Below are 16774 nucleotides of genomic sequence, written 5' to 3'. Positions count from 1 at the left end.
TGCCCACCTGTCCTAAAGCATGGGCCCAGGGTTACCTCCTAAAGACGCTAATGTTGGTTAGCTTTACGGAGATTCATTTGAAAAGTGAATATTGTATACATTTAAGGTGTGCAAGTAGACACTGTGACACATGTATACGTTATGAAGTGACCACCACAACCAAGCTGATGAGCATCCCATCCCCTTACAGTTGCCTTTCCTGTGTGTGTGGTGAAGTCATTTAAGATCCACCCTCCCTGAGGAGCGGGGTCTCGCCAGTTAAAATGGTCCTTTTCTCTTACTAACTCTTCCAGTACCGGCCCTGTCTGTGCATTGCAGAGCCTACCTCATTTAAAGGCACCACTGAGGTTTACAGACAAGGTTCAGTAACATGCCCAGAGGCTTGCAGCCAGCTGCGGTCTAAGCCTGGACTTGACGGCAGGAAGCTCAGCTCCAGAGCCCAAACTCATAACCATCACATGCAGCTTCTCACAGCAAACCTGCCCAATCCTTCAGCTAAACTCATTCTATTAAAATTTCATCTTTTAACAAACCTTTCAATTGCCTTGCATAATTAACAGCTACAATTGCTTTGGAAATGGCAAGGAGCCTGTGTCAGAGACAGGTGCTCCTCCTCAGACTCCAAAGGAGGAGAGCACAGCAGCCTCCACACTCAGTACCCCCTGGTACTGAGGAGGGCCGACACCCTTGCAGCCAGAGAGGACAGGACACGGCAGCAGATGCCTTCAACACGTGGGTGGCTGAGGCCCCGAGAGGTTTGAGTTCCATAAATAAAAGTGCACGAGAGGCTTGAGAGCAGAAGGAAGGGGCATGCACTGTGTAGAAAGCAGTGACATTTACCAACACAGACAGAAATCTGATATTTATACCATGACACCTCCCTTTTCTGAAAATCTGCTGCATAGCTGCTTTACCCATCCCAAATATGCCGCCTTGGCCAAGAAGTAGGCTAGAAAGACCTCCAGGTAACCAAAGCTGACGCTGCCAAACAGCATCCCTGACCTCGAGCAGCCAGCTTCCCAGAAGACTGCTGCAGACCTCGGGCTCACACCCACCCACTCTTCATTTGCACACAGCCCTAGCTAGCCCGCTGATTTAGCTTTTACATTCTCAGCTGACTGGAAGCAGGCAGGCAGGAAACAGCAGGAAACAGATACATGAAAATCTGTTCATAAAGAAGCAGAGGACAATAATGCCAGCCACTGTGGTGATGCACTAGTCACCATGTGGTGATGCACTAGTGCACTTACATGCACTAGTCACCACGCCAAGGGCATTACTTGCATGTCCCCATGGGAGGCTCACCAAATCCAGTGGGGGCACTGTTAGCCCACCCCCATGTCACAAGCGAGGCACCTGGCTCAGAGAGTCTTGCCAAGGTCACACAGCCCTAAGTGCAAGACTGGGATTAAAGACCAGGCTTCAGGGTTCTAAAACTCGTGCTCACAACCACTATTCAGACTCACACTGGATGAAAACTAGGATGACTGAGCCCCCAGGTTCCTGGGCTCTGGCTTCCTTACCCTCTGGCATCTGGATGGATTCAGCCCTAGGAGGCACCAGCAGGAGGCGAGCAGATGGACAGCGGCAGCTCAGAGCAGCTACTCCTTAGGCCTGCGCTGTGGTCCCGGGACGGCTTCTGCAGACGCGCCCTCTCCTCCGCTCCAGCAGCAACCAGGCTGTAACATTGCTGCCTCTTCCCCTTCCGGTTGGGGATGCTAATAGCCTCCAGCTGTCACCAGACAGTGCCTACGGTTCTCTAAGCAAGCCCACACCTCCATAAATAGCCCCTTACAGTCTCTTCAGACTCCCAGCTGAGAATGCCCTTTGTTCCTGCCAAAACCCTCCCCCAGTCTCTTGCTGCCACGCTCAACTCACGGTAGGTACCCAGAATGCTGGCTGGGTGGGCAGGCATGTCTAGGCATTCTGTTTGCTAAAACCTCTGTCACCAAGGCTAATTCATTAAGTGATTGCCAACTAGAAGAACCAGCAGCAACATTAAAATCACGACGAAACAGTTAGTCTGGATCCCCAGGATGCTTGACTTTGTGTGGAACTACACAGACCCCCACAGCTGCTAGAGCCAGCACACTGTGGCTGGGGAGGTGGGCGGGCTGAGGAAAGAGGAAGACTCCCCAGAAAATGAGATTATCTCTTGTTTCTTGTTGGACTGGCGGTCATTGGGTTGTGGCACATCCATCATGCTGAAAAGCAAGTTACATCCATGGGTTAAAAATTAATTTACTGTCCAGCCTGGCTTCCAGCTTGATGCCTTAATTGAATTTTGTCCTGACAGCGGTGCTGAGCTCCAAGCATAATTCAGTCCAGGCTAGAGGCCTGGGTGTTTGGGGAGAGGTTTATGAGCTCTGTAATGCAATTGTCCCCCAGCACGCACAGAAAGCTCATCTCCAAAGTCACTCTGAATTCATCCCGGGTTCTCTGCACATGCAACAAGGGATACAGTTATTGATTTGCCTCTTCAGAGACGTGCTCAATCAACACGAGTCCCAAAGGGGAAGGCAGGAGAACTTGACCCTCTCAGGGGGAGCCACTGTTTGGAGAAGCACATTAACTCTTAAGTTAAACATTTAATTGAGCAGTATATGAGTGTGGACTACTGTGGAAGCTTGAAGTGACCCTTTTAGCCAAATGAGATACTCGTGAGATGGGGCAAAGAGACAGCTCTTAATTATTTCCCTGGAGCCTCAGACAAGAAAGGTCTCAGAGATTGCCTTCCTTATTTAAGGAATGTTTATACAGGTCTCACTGTTCCTGGCACATCCCAAATACCAACCCACCCTATCACCCTCCAAGCAACCCCAGGACAGGTCTTCTACTATTCCCATCTTGCTCATGAGGAAGTAAGATTCTCTTGTCCATCTTGCTCCAAAACCTAATCTCACTCATTTCAGCCCCGATGTACCAAAGATATATATATATTTGGCATCACGAGTCGGGTTGACCATATCCCAGACACACCTTTCAGTGTTGTGAGACTGTGTCTTTGATGTCCCGCTTCCATACTGAGGTGTTCCTGTGCATTTCCAAGCACTGGGTGGAATGGTGCGCAAGTGCCCACAGACAAGTCACCTGGGGTGGTAGAGGTCAGGGCCTGTCATCCTGGACCCCTCCCAAGGTGCTAGAAGCTCCCCACCCATCGTACAGCTGGCAGGCTGCCACCAACTTCTTTACTTTGGGCAGTAAATATACTTCATGATGATTGCCTTAAGTGTGTGCAAGCAATAGCCATTAAAGAATTGAGCAAACAGACGTAGATGGCCACAAGACAGAAGGGCTAGTGAGGGACCATTCTGCTGCATCATATTTTGATAAATAGTGTTAAACTTATGTCCATTTTTAACAGGACTCAGTGTTCTTTTCACACAAATGGAGAAGTGTTATTTTGGCAGCTCAAAAATGGAATTATGGCAATTACATATGTTTATCTATGATAATTTGGGAATTCACCCTAAAAGTAGTTTGTCAGGAGCAATTTACCTCCCTAAAAAGGAGAAGGACATATTTCTCATTTACACAGGGAGGGTTTCAGTGGTGGCATTATTCAGCAAAGCAACACAATTTCCAGTTGTCTATCTTGGCATTTTAAAACCAAAAGTGACACCATGGTTCATATTCAGAATATATCAATGAATCTCATAGTACAAAGGTAAATAAAGGGGCAAAAGATACAAATTACTAACAAACACCTGAAACTATGCTCAACCTCACTAGCAATGAAGGATATGCAAACTCAAGTCGCCCCCATCAGATGTGCAACATGTACAAGTCTGACACACCCAGTACTGACAGGCAGGGGAGCACGTGCACCAGCAGGAGTGAAAAATTGGTCCATAGAGGAAAGAACACCAGCATTTCATCTGAACTCGCACACATGCTCAAGGAGACAGGTAGGCAGGAAGGGGAACCCAACAGGGAAATGGACAAGGTCATCAACCCGGACACATATCACCAACAGTGCACAGTGAGGAGAGCAGAAGGGAAATCATATGCCCCATGTGATATATTCATGAAAAAATCCACATAAGAAATACCATATATTTTCCTAGGAGATAGATGGATATAGACATATAGGGTATCGATATATGTAAAAGTATATTTTAAAATTTGGAAAGATACACAATACCCTAGTCATATAATGGATGCCTCTGGAGTTTGAGGTGGGTTTTGGGATACAGTCTATACACTAAGGGTGCTTAGCTTTTTCTGTAGTGTTTGACTGATTTTTAAAGGTCAGTATGTACAATTGATCTGGTTCCTTCAATAAATCAATGCCATGGGGGATAAGGTGTTTTTCAACTAAAAGAGGCTAAAAAGACACGGCGGTCAATTGAGATGTGAAGCCTGAGCAGATCCTGGTTCATCAGAAACAATAGAGTCTGAAAAATATCCTGGGGCCCCTGATACATTTTGAACATGAGCTGGATTTTATATGATATCTGGGAGTTACTGTGAATTTTTAGGTATGATAAAGATATCGTGGTTATATGGGAAACTACCTTATTTTTAGATGATGCAGGATGAAGCAATGAATGGGCACAATATCTGTATCTCTGAAATAGTTCAGGAAAAACAAAGACGACAGGTAGATAGGCAGACATAGGTCAATACAGATAGAGGATAGATAAATAGGTAGATGATATATGATCGATAGGCCGATGAGCAAATGTAACTGACTTTTTAAATGAGTGTGTCTAAGTGGTGTGTACATGAGGATTCATCATACTATTCTTTCAATTTCTCAGTATGTTTGAAATTTTTATAAGAAAAAATTAAAAAGGAAAAGGCAATGTGTAACTTTTTGAAAGTATAAACAATGAATGTAACTAGAAGCAAATACAATAAAATATTGGCTGTTTTCCATGTGATAGGAACTGCACAGGTGCTGTTATCTTCTCTAAAGAAAAAAATCTCCCCAATTAATAATCACACTGAGACCACTGTGTTCCCGGGAATACTACCATCTCACTATATTCCCAGAATCAGTCGCAGAAGGATGCACCAAGTTTGCAGAGATGCAGGAGCATTGCACGATTCACCCACTCATCTCCCAGCTGCATCCAAGACCGGCTGTGGTGGCACCAGGCCTGGGAGGAGCTGAGTAGCCTCTGTAGGGAGACTGATGGTGGCCCTCATCATCTGCAAGTCTTGAACCTCGTAAGTGTATGTTTCCAGAGCAAGCTGTAGACTGTGAACTTGAGGTATTCTAGACCCTTCTTCTCATTTTCACATCACGGCCGGGTTAGACCTTTGTCCTGGTGCTGGAGGATGGCTCTTGTTTAAGCGGAGTCAAAAATAAATAAAATGAAATGTTTCCAGGCTACAGAAATAGTCCAACTAACCGTGACAACAGATTCCTTGATGTAAACACAGCTTGTCCTGACTCACCAGCCTACGTTGTTCAAAGTGCTTCTTATTCCAGTTTAATTTCCATGTGTAGACACAGTTTAAATCTGTGTAAGCACATGCAGAGCACGGGCCTGGGTATCAGAAAAACTCTCAAGGAGTGTTTGACGGTGTTCCCCCTGGAGGGAGAAAGCACCTGGAGGACTGTGCGCACTCGCGTCACAAGTTAACAGGCTGATCATGGTCACCTCTGTCTCGTAGGTTTCCCCAAATCTGCCACACACCGTGCAAGCTCACTGCCACTTCCTGAGTGCTGCACACTTCATGGGCCTTCTGCAACATCCCCACATGCAGGACCGTGTTTTTCACACATGGCCTGAGCACTGAGCTTATTCTGGATGCTTTGATCCTCCCCTGAGCTCCTCTGAGAGGGAGAAAACACACCTCCTATGTCATCTTAATAGGCGATGGTTTCTCAACTCAGCCAGAGAGTGAGTTGAACACAAAGGGCTCCCACGCGGGGCATGCAGGGCAGAGTTGGTGCAGGGAACCAGGAAACCCGTTGCTCAGCCAGGTTTAAATTTGGCTCCTTTTCTGTGCTCTTCTCTGACCTGTGACCAGACTTGGGCAGTGGGAACTCGCAGGGCAGAAAGTCTGGGACCCTGGCTCAGGCAGTCTCAGAGAAGGAGCTCCTACCCCCAGCACAGGAACTTGTCAAAATGAGTGTGCACCAGCCCTTGTCTTTGTCCCCGCTTCATTCAACCAAGAGTCAGAATTCCAGGAGAACCCCAATTGGCAGAAGGAGCCCCCAGAAAGCTCTAGGGTCTTCAGTGAATGGGCAAAGTACCTACACTAATAATTGAACAAAACTACACATGGCAGGGGAAGCAGTGGCCGGTAGCAGGGCCAGGGTGCTCCTAGGAGAGGATGGTTGTTGGCAGAAACAATGCCACACAGCTGTGGGCACCATTTATACACCATTCCCTGTTACCAGCCCCACCTAGACCACGCAGTCAACCCACCAAGCCATTTGCAAGCAGTCTCCTGGCTACACTGGTGTCTCTAGGTGTTTGAGGAAGTTTCAGCACTGCAGGGTCAAAGACACCACTTGGTGTGGCAGGTCCCACTGGGGCATGGATGAAGAGGCCCCCTAGCCTAGATTCTTACTGGGCAAGTATGTCTGGGAGGGGAGCCAGGCACTGCAGGCTGTGGCTGAAATCGGATTGCTCCCTCCCAAGGGCTCTATCCCAGCACTGGCACACATGGTAGAAAGTCTTGTACTCTTGCTTGAAATGCTGTCAATTGCACTTTTTAAAAAGCTCACTTCAGCAAGCAGGACACAGAATGCAAGTCCACCCACTGCCTGTTAAGGAGCTCCCTAAAAGCTCTGGTTGAAGACATCTGTCATGCAGGGATGACTCCCAATGGGAGGGAGGCTCCTTGAAGTAGGGGCTTGGGGACAGCTGTGACTGGCTGCCCTTGTGATGCCTGAGACAGACCCAGCACATCCTCTAAGAAGCCATCCTGTGGAGACGTCAGAGAGCCATGTGTCCCTGCCCAGAAGAAGCCAGGGGAACTGCAGCAATCCAGATGCACACTGAGTCTTCCAGAGATGGACTGGCAGTGGGTGCCAGGGCATGCCATACTGTGTAGCTGGCACAGCACACAGTCATATCCCTGCGCCACAGAAGAGGCCTCCAGTAGAGCACCTGCTCAGGATGACCTGTGCTCTGCCCAGATCTGAGGACTGGCCATCACCTGCTGGCTCCATCAGCCTCACCTTCCACAGGAAAGGGACAGTCACAGTGTGCCAGCAGCTCTGCTACGTACAAATCCCCAATCCAGAAATGGTTTGACCTGACTTCTTGATGAATGAAAAGCAGCCTTACGGGGGGGGGGGGGGTCCCCAGGACTGTCCTGGGGTGCAAAGAGTTGTTGGCAGGGACCACAGACCACTGCATATAGTCGTGTTCATGTCTGATTTATTACAGAAAGGGAGAAGGCACAGGGGCAAAGCCCGAGGAGGACAGGGTCAAGCTTCCAGAGCCCCTCCAGGGCAGGCACGCGAGACAAACTTAATTCCTGCAGCATGACAAGTACAGACTCAGCACCCCAGGTACCTCCTGGGGCAGGTCCCATAGGCACCCTCTGCCTGGCACCTCCAAAATCCCAGGCTCCCGGAAGGAGAGCAGTTGTTCCACATAACCAGAGTCTGGACAAGTGAGCCCCACTTCACACTTATGAAATGGTGGGGACCATCACCAAATCCAAGACCCCAGATGCCTGCCAAGGGCCAGCCTACCAGCAGGCCTGGACAAGGCGGCAGCCACAGGCCCCTTAAGGAAGGGAGCAATGCAGGGCTCCATGCACAGCCCAACCGCACACCGCTCCGCACAGCTGCTTTCCAGGGCGTGAGAGAGACGCCCAGGGCTCACCGCACACGAGGAGCAGGACCCTCTGCAGGCAGCTGGTAGGAAGGCTGAGTCCTAGGGTCCGTTCAGAGAACGATCTGTCAGGGGCATGATTTAAAAGAATATACACATGTATTTCAACCTAGGAATTCCTAGAAGTGGCCCATAAAATAAAATTTACAAGAGTATATGCATAGGATATTTATTACAGCCCTAGAAGCAAAAAAAAGAAACTATTTGAGTGTCTTTTAATACAATGATTGAATAAAACTGTGGTATAGCACAAGGTTATATGCCATGATATCTCAACAAATCTGGGGAAAAAATTTTTAATTGTAGTGTACCCATGCATTGGACTACCATAAAGCAATTCAATATGATGAACTTGATACTCAGAGAGAGACATAAAAAATGTTCATGACACACTTACCAGTGAGTAAAACAAGTTACAGAAGCACATTTATATTTTTATATATATATATATATATAAAATTCCCATTTTTAATAAACCATCAAAACCCAAAATGGCCTCGCTGTGGGCATGTATGTGTCTGCCCCTGGTTATCTGGGGAGAGAGGGTGGACAGGGCACACAGGTCGCCTAAGCATATGGCACACGAATAAGCATTCTGGAGGGAAACTAGGAAAAAATGTTTAATAAATATATATATGAATTCTGCACACGAATAAGCATTCTGGAGGGAAACTAGGAAAAAATGTTTAATAAATATATATATGAATTCTGCGCACGAATAAGCATTCTGGAGGGAAACTAGGAAAAAATGTTTAATAAATATATATATGAATTCTGCAGGAAAAGAGGAACAAGTCCCCGACATCCCAGCATCCCAGCGTCTGGGTTTTCCAAGGGACCAGAGTGAAATGTACAGTCTCAGGACGCACATGTGCCGCTGAGATGCGGCTTGCACCGCAGTGTCGGAAGCCGCTGTGGGCACAGCTGCACCAGCTCTGGCTTTCTGTCACCCTTGCAGGCAAACAGGGTGGTCAGTGCACCCAGCCCCACGGTGCACAGCACGCACCAGCACCACACGTGCTAACGACCGTCCGACTGTAACTGGCACTAAGACATCAGCATCAACAGAGCCCTTCCAGTTTGACTTGTCCACTTAAAAAAATAAATGGCAACAAAATGGAATAAAATACATAATTGCTTTAATATTACACAAAGAATAACAAAGTTAAGAGCTGTTTTAAATAGATGTCGCCCCACAAACAACATTATGTGAGGCAGCCAGTCTCAAGGCCCCCCAAGAACTGGGTCGGGAACCGTGGGGCGGAGCTGTCGGCTCATCCTGCGGGTTTGGTTCTGGAGCTCAGGAGCCACTGGGCTCACGGAGATGCACCCTGAGGCTGTCAGTGGCTGGCTTGCCCCGGACACCTCGAGTTTGTCATCTGTGTGCCAATTGTTAACTTTTTCCTTAAATGGGCATACATGTTTCATGGAGATAAAGATACTGAAAAGGGAAACTTTATACTGCCACCATGAAACCATTGGTTAATGTCATAGTTATAATGCTTTCTGATACATAATTCTATGTTTTTCTAGTAAACATGATTGCATCTGGGTTTTGTTGATTGCTTTTGTCTATTTTGTTACCTGTAGAACACTCTGGCAATCCTGGGTTGGTCAATGGATTTAGGCAATGCCTTCACCAGGCTGAGTCACAGCCTGTCAGGCCTGTCCTGACACTGTCCTGACAAAATTCCCTTCAGAGGCAGAGAAGCTAAAATCCCCCTCTCTCTGACCCTACTTACGGCTTGGACATAATCTCTGCTCCAAGGGCTCACAGCATTGAGCAAACAGTCTTATCTGCCAACCCAGGAGGCAGGACAACGCCACTCACCTCAGGGAGAATAAAGAACAGATGGCATGAGCCCATTTTCTCCCTGTGATTCCTGGTTTCAACAAATATTTACTGAGCACCTACACGTACCAGGTTAGGCTATTAGACCGTGTATGTACGCACACACGTACACGTGTATGTGGAGAATACCATGCCTGGCCCATTTGAAGGAATGGGCACATTGTATTGAGAATAAAGATCATTACAGATTTGCACATAAAATGTTGCCCTCGGAGAGTGTAAACCTTACTGGACATCAAGGTGTATTTGATGCAATTTTACCTCCCTCCGTCTGGAAGGATTCTCAGGGAGCCTCCCCACCCCGAGTCAAACGTGCAGCCCCTCTGAGACTCATTGGCTAGACCTATTTTGATAAGTCATGAGAGCCATGTGCTAATTGCTTTCCCCTCGTGGTGAAGTAATTCAGACATTCCATTCCCTTCCAAAGTGAGAACAGAGCTAAATTTAAATGCAATAACTTAATGATGCATCTGCAATTCCAGGCAGCCAACAATCTATCAAAAAAAAACAGATCAGCCCATTCCAAATATAGGAAAGATCCGCACACATGCACATCACTCCTCTCTGCACCTTTCAACCCCACGACGACCAAAATGAAAAATATTAAAATGAATAAGCTCTTGGAATAAACTGCCTGTACCCCAAGAGAATAGAGTAACTTCTCAGTCTCCAGGCCATATAGAATAAACGAACTTGAGAAAAGCACACAAAAATCATAATCCGCAGCACTCAGCCGAGACATGCCCCTTTTGAAAGTGTTCCTAAGGACACAGTCTGCCTGTTGCGGGCGTGCAGATATATGTCTCTTGTTATGAATGATATCCCTTAAAGAAACTGATACTTCTTTGATAACAATGAAAGACAGTGTTTTGGAATATTTTCCAGGCATCCCCCCACCTCCAAGGACCCTGTCTTTACTAATTAAATGATGATCTTTTTTGGCTCTCTAGTGATGGGAGAAAAATGGTCACCAAGTGCATATCCTACATCCAAAACAGCTGAGTTTCACATAAGGCCCCTTTCTGCCTCCCTCCAGGGAAAATGAACATAAAATAGAAACCAGAGAATTAGGTGTGAATTTAAGTCTACTGAGCACATGCTGGCTGGGTCCATTCCTACCACCACTGTCACCAAGCCACCATGATCATCAGTTTCCACCGCCACCACCACCGTGACCGCCATGTCCTCCACCACCACGGTGACCACCATCATGTTCACTGGAATGTGAGATCCAAGCCCATTTTGTTCTATCAGGAGCAGTCCCCAATGCCACACCAGGCAGGGGCACCAAAGGTTCAGCTGGTTCACCATCTGCTTCATGCTCAAAATTTTTGCCTAACAACCATAGTGACCAGCGCCTGGCCAGCCACTTGCCACGTGACAACTTTTGGCAGAAAGAATCAGCTACTTCTTTTACCACCTAAAATCGTCTCACGGCCATGTGGAGTGAATCACTGTTTTGGTTGCAGATCACGCTTCTGCAGAGGAACCCTCAAACCAACATTTCGTTAAAAAAAAAAAAGAATGAGCAAGCCAGCCCAGATTTCTCTCCTGTCTATGGACCTGGGCATCTAACTGTTGATTTCCCCTGTGCTTAGGTATAACTCAACCTCAAAACAGAGTTTCAGTGTAAAACTGAATCTGAATCTTCCCTACATATCTGATTCTCCTTCAATCTTTCTGTCTCAGGCAATGACACCCCCCATCCCGCCAGCTATGTGGTCCTTGCCAAAAGTCTGAAGTCATGCTGATCACCCCTTCCTACCCCTTCTCACACCACGTGACCGCACATCTAGATTCTCTCCAATGCCCTTCACTTCCACTAACACCATGGTCCAGGCCACCACTGCTGCCCATCTGGACCATGTGGTGGCCTCCAGTCTTTGCTACCACACTTGAATTCGGTGTGATCTGTGTAGGAGGCAAATTTGATCATATCACTCTCACCTGAAATCTGTCACTACTGGCTGGCCATTCTCTTGAGATTTAAAATCAATATCCTAACATGACCTATAAGGTCTCCAATGAACCACCCATATTCACCTCTCCCCATCTGTGTCTAGGCAACCACATTTCACCCATCAAGCTCTTTCTTGTCTCAGGGCCTTTGCCCTGCCCTCGCCTGGTGACTACGGAAGTTTGCTTTGTTACCATCCTGCCCAACCCAACCACCTGACGTACAGCTGGCATGGGTGAGCATGTCTCAAGCAGACCATTAAACAATGAAGAGATGGAGAGAGCCCCTGACTGGCCAGGTGACGGGGCCTCAGAAAGAAGAGAGGACAACTTACCACCAAGCTCTGCTCTGGGCGCCTGGGTCCCTGGTCTCAGGACACAAAGTGGGAAATTCCTGAGCAGGTCTTTCAAAGGGTGGGTCTGATCAATGTATCTTCTGAACCCATGGTTTTCAGGTATGATGGGTCATTTCTAAACTGTAGGAAGAAGCATATGATCTTCTGTCACAAAAGAACAGCTTGTAAGGTAGTTTTTCTGCCTCATTCACCTTCTTCTATGCCTAAGACACAGGGAAAGTCAGGAGACATGCTCTCATCATCCAGTCCACAGCCCTAAGGGCTGACTGACAAAAGCAGACACTTAGAGCATGGTCTTCAGAGCCTGACAGTTTTCTTTCCCTTCAACCAAATTTCCCAGGGTAGACCAATGCAAAAATATGTGCACATCCTGACACAAAGCTTTCATGACTCTTTGCATTAAATTCCAATTTCCTGAATATGCCAAAAGAAATTGTGCCAATTACCCCTCTTTGCATAAGTACGACATACCACTGGCACAGAATGGAGGCTACAAGTCAACATCCGCACTTGCTCCGTACATATCTGTAAGTATGTAAACATGACTGATGTCCAGTATGTCACGAGAAGTGTTAAAATAGGTCAACTTAATCAATAAAAATCAGTATGAAAGTCAACAAGGATGCTGCATGTTACAAACCCATGGAGAATTCCCATCTTGCCACCAACAGAAATTCCCATATTTCAGAAGATCTTCAAGTTGTCATTAACAATCAACATATCAGAAGTTCTTTTTGCTTCTCTCCTTTTTTGTTAAGAAAATGTTTTTAAACTTAGAATTACAGAATAAAATGACAATTTGAATTATCTTAGGTTTCATCCAAAAAGCTTGTTAAGTGTCCAGCATTCAAGGTAAGCAGCATGGGCCGGTGGAAGAATAAAGAGTACGTCTGCTTCAGCCTGGAAATCAGAACCGGAAAACAGTCTGTATGACTAAAATTCAATTTATTTCAATACAGCAAACTTTTTCTGAGTACCTACAAAGTTCATGGCAGTTGTTAGACTCAAAGATTAATAAGATCAAGTCCTTTCAGGACCCACGGTCTGACAGGATAAGCCGGAACATTCATGTATAACTTTAATTCAAGCTAGACTTTAATAAGATTTAGAAAGATGGGCAAAGGAGATGTGCAGGGAAGATGTCTAGACAGGAGATTGGAGGTTTATTTCCTGGAGTTAATGGCAGAGGCAGCAGGTGGAGCTCACATCAGGGATGCACCAAATTGGAAACAAATTAACGGAGTCTGCCTATGGAGACCCTGCTCCAGCCCCACATGAATAAAGGAGGGAGTCAGGCATTTCCCCCCACCCCCTTCAAACTAGGCAGGAGACTGGAAATACCACATCAGCAGACAGTAAACCAAACACAGAGCCCCCCAGAGAGTGGTATTAGGAGCTTCTACCACAAAATGTTCTGCTCCCTGCAATCACATGGAGTGGGCCCTTCACAACAAGGCCCACTGGCTTCCACCAAGCTGTCCAGACCTTGCTCCAAACTCATTGCAGCAAGGATTACTCACTACATTAAAAAACCTCAAAGAACATAAAGATAAACGCCAGAAGAAAGAGAGATGACCCAGGCAACCAAAAGAAACCTTACAAACAGAAAGAGAACAAGGTGCTATAAAGCATCCATAAAGAACAAATCTTGCTGATGCGAAAGTAGCTACGAAAATGAAACAATTTAAGTGGCATAGGTGGAAGGTAAAGTGCAGGAAATCTCTCAAAGTGACATAAAACATAAAGGAAAAAGAAAAGGTTTTAAAGATCAATCCAAGAGGTGCAACTTTTATTAATAAGATTTCCAGAAAGAGAAAATGTGGAGAAGGAAATTGTCAGGAAGATTCAAGAAAATTTTCTAGATTAAAGGATCTCATCCATGCTCTGCAAAGTGGATGGAAAAAGACCCACACCAAAGAGCATCATGAGATTTGACAAGACGAATGGGAAAGATAAGTCCCTAAATGCTCCCAGTATGAAGATTTTTTTTAAAGGGATGGGATTTTTAAAAGGAAGAAAAGTGGGTTAGAGCATCAGACTTCTCAGAAGCAATCCTGGAGGCCAGCAGAACACCTTCAATATTGATTGAGTATTATTTCCAGTTTAGATTCTATACCCAAACAAGCAGGTGATCAAGTGGGAGAGCAAAGAAGAGACTTTGCCATATACGTAAAAACTCATTTACCTCCAACATTATTCTTTTTTAGGAAATGACTGAAGAATATGTAAAATAAGTGGGGGAAAAAACTAAAAGAGAAAGCCACAGAATCTAAGAAATAGTATATCCTAGTAAACAGTGACAGAGAAACTTCAAGGTGACAGGAAAAGCCTCAAATGTAGAGCAATCCACTTGGAGCAAGAAGACAGCGGGTTTTACAAGTAAAGTATGTTGTGAAAAGGGAGACTCCAGAAAAGTTTTTGACCTGTTAAAGGACTGGGAAAGAATTTTCAGCATGTGGATTGCAAAGGGCACAACTGAAAATAAGGCAATTAATAATTCCAGGAAAAGTAAAAGCTATACAAGGAGAGAAATGTAATCAGAATCACTGCTACTACAGTTAGCAATATATATGTAATAACAATGCAAACACTCATTATTGACTTAACTAAAGTGGTAATTTGAGTATATGTGTAGGTTGGGATGGGTTTAAAGCACTAGATCTTCAGCTACCCCAGGACTTCCGCACGTCAGCATTACAGACACCAGCATTTCTGCCGTAGCAGCCAGATGCCAGTAGTTGTGACAAACAAAAACTCTCTCCAGACACAAGCCCTGGGGAACAAAATCGCCCCTGCTTGAGAACCACTTATCTACCATAACAAGAGGCGCTACTTGTGACTTATGAAAATGGTTAAGTCAAAAATAGCAATGGGGGTATATTGTTGAGAATTATTGAGGTAATTTCAAGAAGAAACCACTAGAAATGTTAAATATGGGTTAGAGGGATGCACAGCAGAAAGAAGCCAAGGCAAGAAATGGCTGGCTTTATTATGCACCTTTAGGTAATACTGACTTATTAATTATGTGCACTTTAAACTTAAAAATACAGTTAGAACTCAAAGGCAGGTGTGCATATGTCTACATTGGGAGCCCACTGAAGTCTTTACATATGAATCTTGTTTCAAAGGGAATCTTACACTATTAGATTAACTCATTTGATATGCTTACCTTTTCTCTAAATTACATGAAACAAACAGCTGTCAAATAACATCTTTCTTTTAAAAAGTCTATATACCTTCTAAAATCATCTGATGTAACTCCACTGGCCCACCTGCTATGAGCATAGTGGGAATGGCTGCAATGGGCAAGGAGAGGTGCGGGTAGGTCTCCACACCCAGGCCGGTGGCCAAAGGAAAGCGAATCAAGCTCAGGGCTCAGCAAGGCCTCCCAGAACCACTACCTCCTTTTAATGCAAATTACCCAAGAACTCAGGGCCACCAGCCTACAACCTGTTTTGTCCCTCTAAGGAATCATTTTCTCTCAGAGAAGCAGTTCAGGATAACATAAAAAAAAATCCAAATACAGGAAACCATGATAACTTGCAAGCTATGCAAATATTTCCTGATTCTATAAAAGAGAAAATCATTTTAGGTAGGACAATAATTCCCAGACTCTTGATGCAGTTAGCAAACGTCAGAGCTCTTGCCTAGAATAAGTAAATTCACCTCTTTTTCGTTCATCTTTCTGGGCTCAAGGACTGTTCCTCTTCAACCACCTTCAAACTTTGCCCTCTGCCCTCCTCCCCGCCCACTCATGAGAGGGGCAAAGCAGCTCTGATGTGTCTCCCTCTCACCAAGCTGACTGGTGAGCTTGTTAATGATTATAAAGCATGGAAAACTACTCCATATGGTTACATGTGAAGTATGATTATTATTAATTCAGAAGTGGTCCAGCAAGATAATGCCTTTGAGGGGCTGTGCATAACCAACTCTAATGACTCAGAAAAGAAACTGAATATAGAGCACAACTCCACTTCATATGCAGCCATAATTAAGAGCCATTTGGGCAGGTAGAGAAAGAATAGCAACGATTTATGGATGCACACTTCCCTGCTGCCATCAAACGCCATGTAAAGCACTGCCCACCAGCTCTGCCCCGTAAACATGTTCACCACAGAGCACAAAATGAATTTGACTGCATGAGGGAGGATCCTGTTCTCACCATTTAATGTTTGGAATAGACTCAAGTCACTTCACCCATCTATTTACCTACACAGAAAAGACAAAAAAAAGAATCCACTGGCCTTAACAACCATCGTGGGCTTCCTGGCATTTCACATATATTACTTCAACTCGTGTTGGACTTACATGAAATAAAAATGCCACAATGGTGTTCATTGTCTAAAGCCTTCACGATGTAAAACCTGCTCTTGCTAGCTGAGCTTAACAAAGTGGAAAAGGCTGCCCCAAAATCAACTTCAACGGGTAAAAATTCCCACTGGAGACATGGTAGCTTTGAGTATGTGCTGTTTCTAACACTAATAATGGAATGCTTAAACGAACAAAACCAACCTCAGTTTCAAGAGGAACAGAAGTTTCTGGTGGGGAGAAGGTGGGGAGGACAGGTCGTGGAGCCTCCAGCCCAGCCTCATGTTCAACTCTGCTGCGCTTCGTCCTGAGTGAAGCAGTGCTTGCGGCCCACCCAGTGACTGAACCTTAGCCCAGAAAACCCTTCCTAACTTGATCCTGGCCTGTGGACAAATCTGGAAGCAAATGCCCATAGGGCAGCAGCAGTCACTGAGCCACAATCAAGAACAGAGGCTTTGGAACCAGGGCTTATCACGAACTCCATCCCTGCTCAT

At 45.6% G+C, this 16774-nt stretch overlaps 1 protein-coding gene across 17 annotated transcripts in view; it reads right to left on the bottom strand.

Moving 5' to 3' along the window:
* The window catches only part of RIMBP2 (RIMS binding protein 2), a 185531-nt gene that overhangs the window by 131467 nt on the left and 37290 nt on the right, over positions 1-16774 (bottom strand). For 16 of the 17 annotated variants that reach the window (XM_036921824.2, XM_057491476.1, XM_036921823.2 and 13 more), the window contains exon 2: positions 11952-12092. The exons of the other annotated variant lie outside the window; for it this stretch is intronic. The gene's annotated coding sequence lies outside the window, so the exon portion shown is untranslated. The remainder of the gene's footprint in view (positions 1-11951; positions 12093-16774) is intronic. 17 annotated transcript variants of the gene reach the window in all.

The sequence above is a fragment of the Manis pentadactyla genome, chromosome 14, assembly GCF_030020395.1.
Source record: "Manis pentadactyla isolate mManPen7 chromosome 14, mManPen7.hap1, whole genome shotgun sequence".
Classification (NCBI taxonomy): Eukaryota; Metazoa; Chordata; class Mammalia; order Pholidota; family Manidae; genus Manis; species Manis pentadactyla.
The sequence above is the reverse complement of the archived record's forward strand: the minus strand, read 5'-3'. Positions and strand labels throughout refer to the sequence as shown.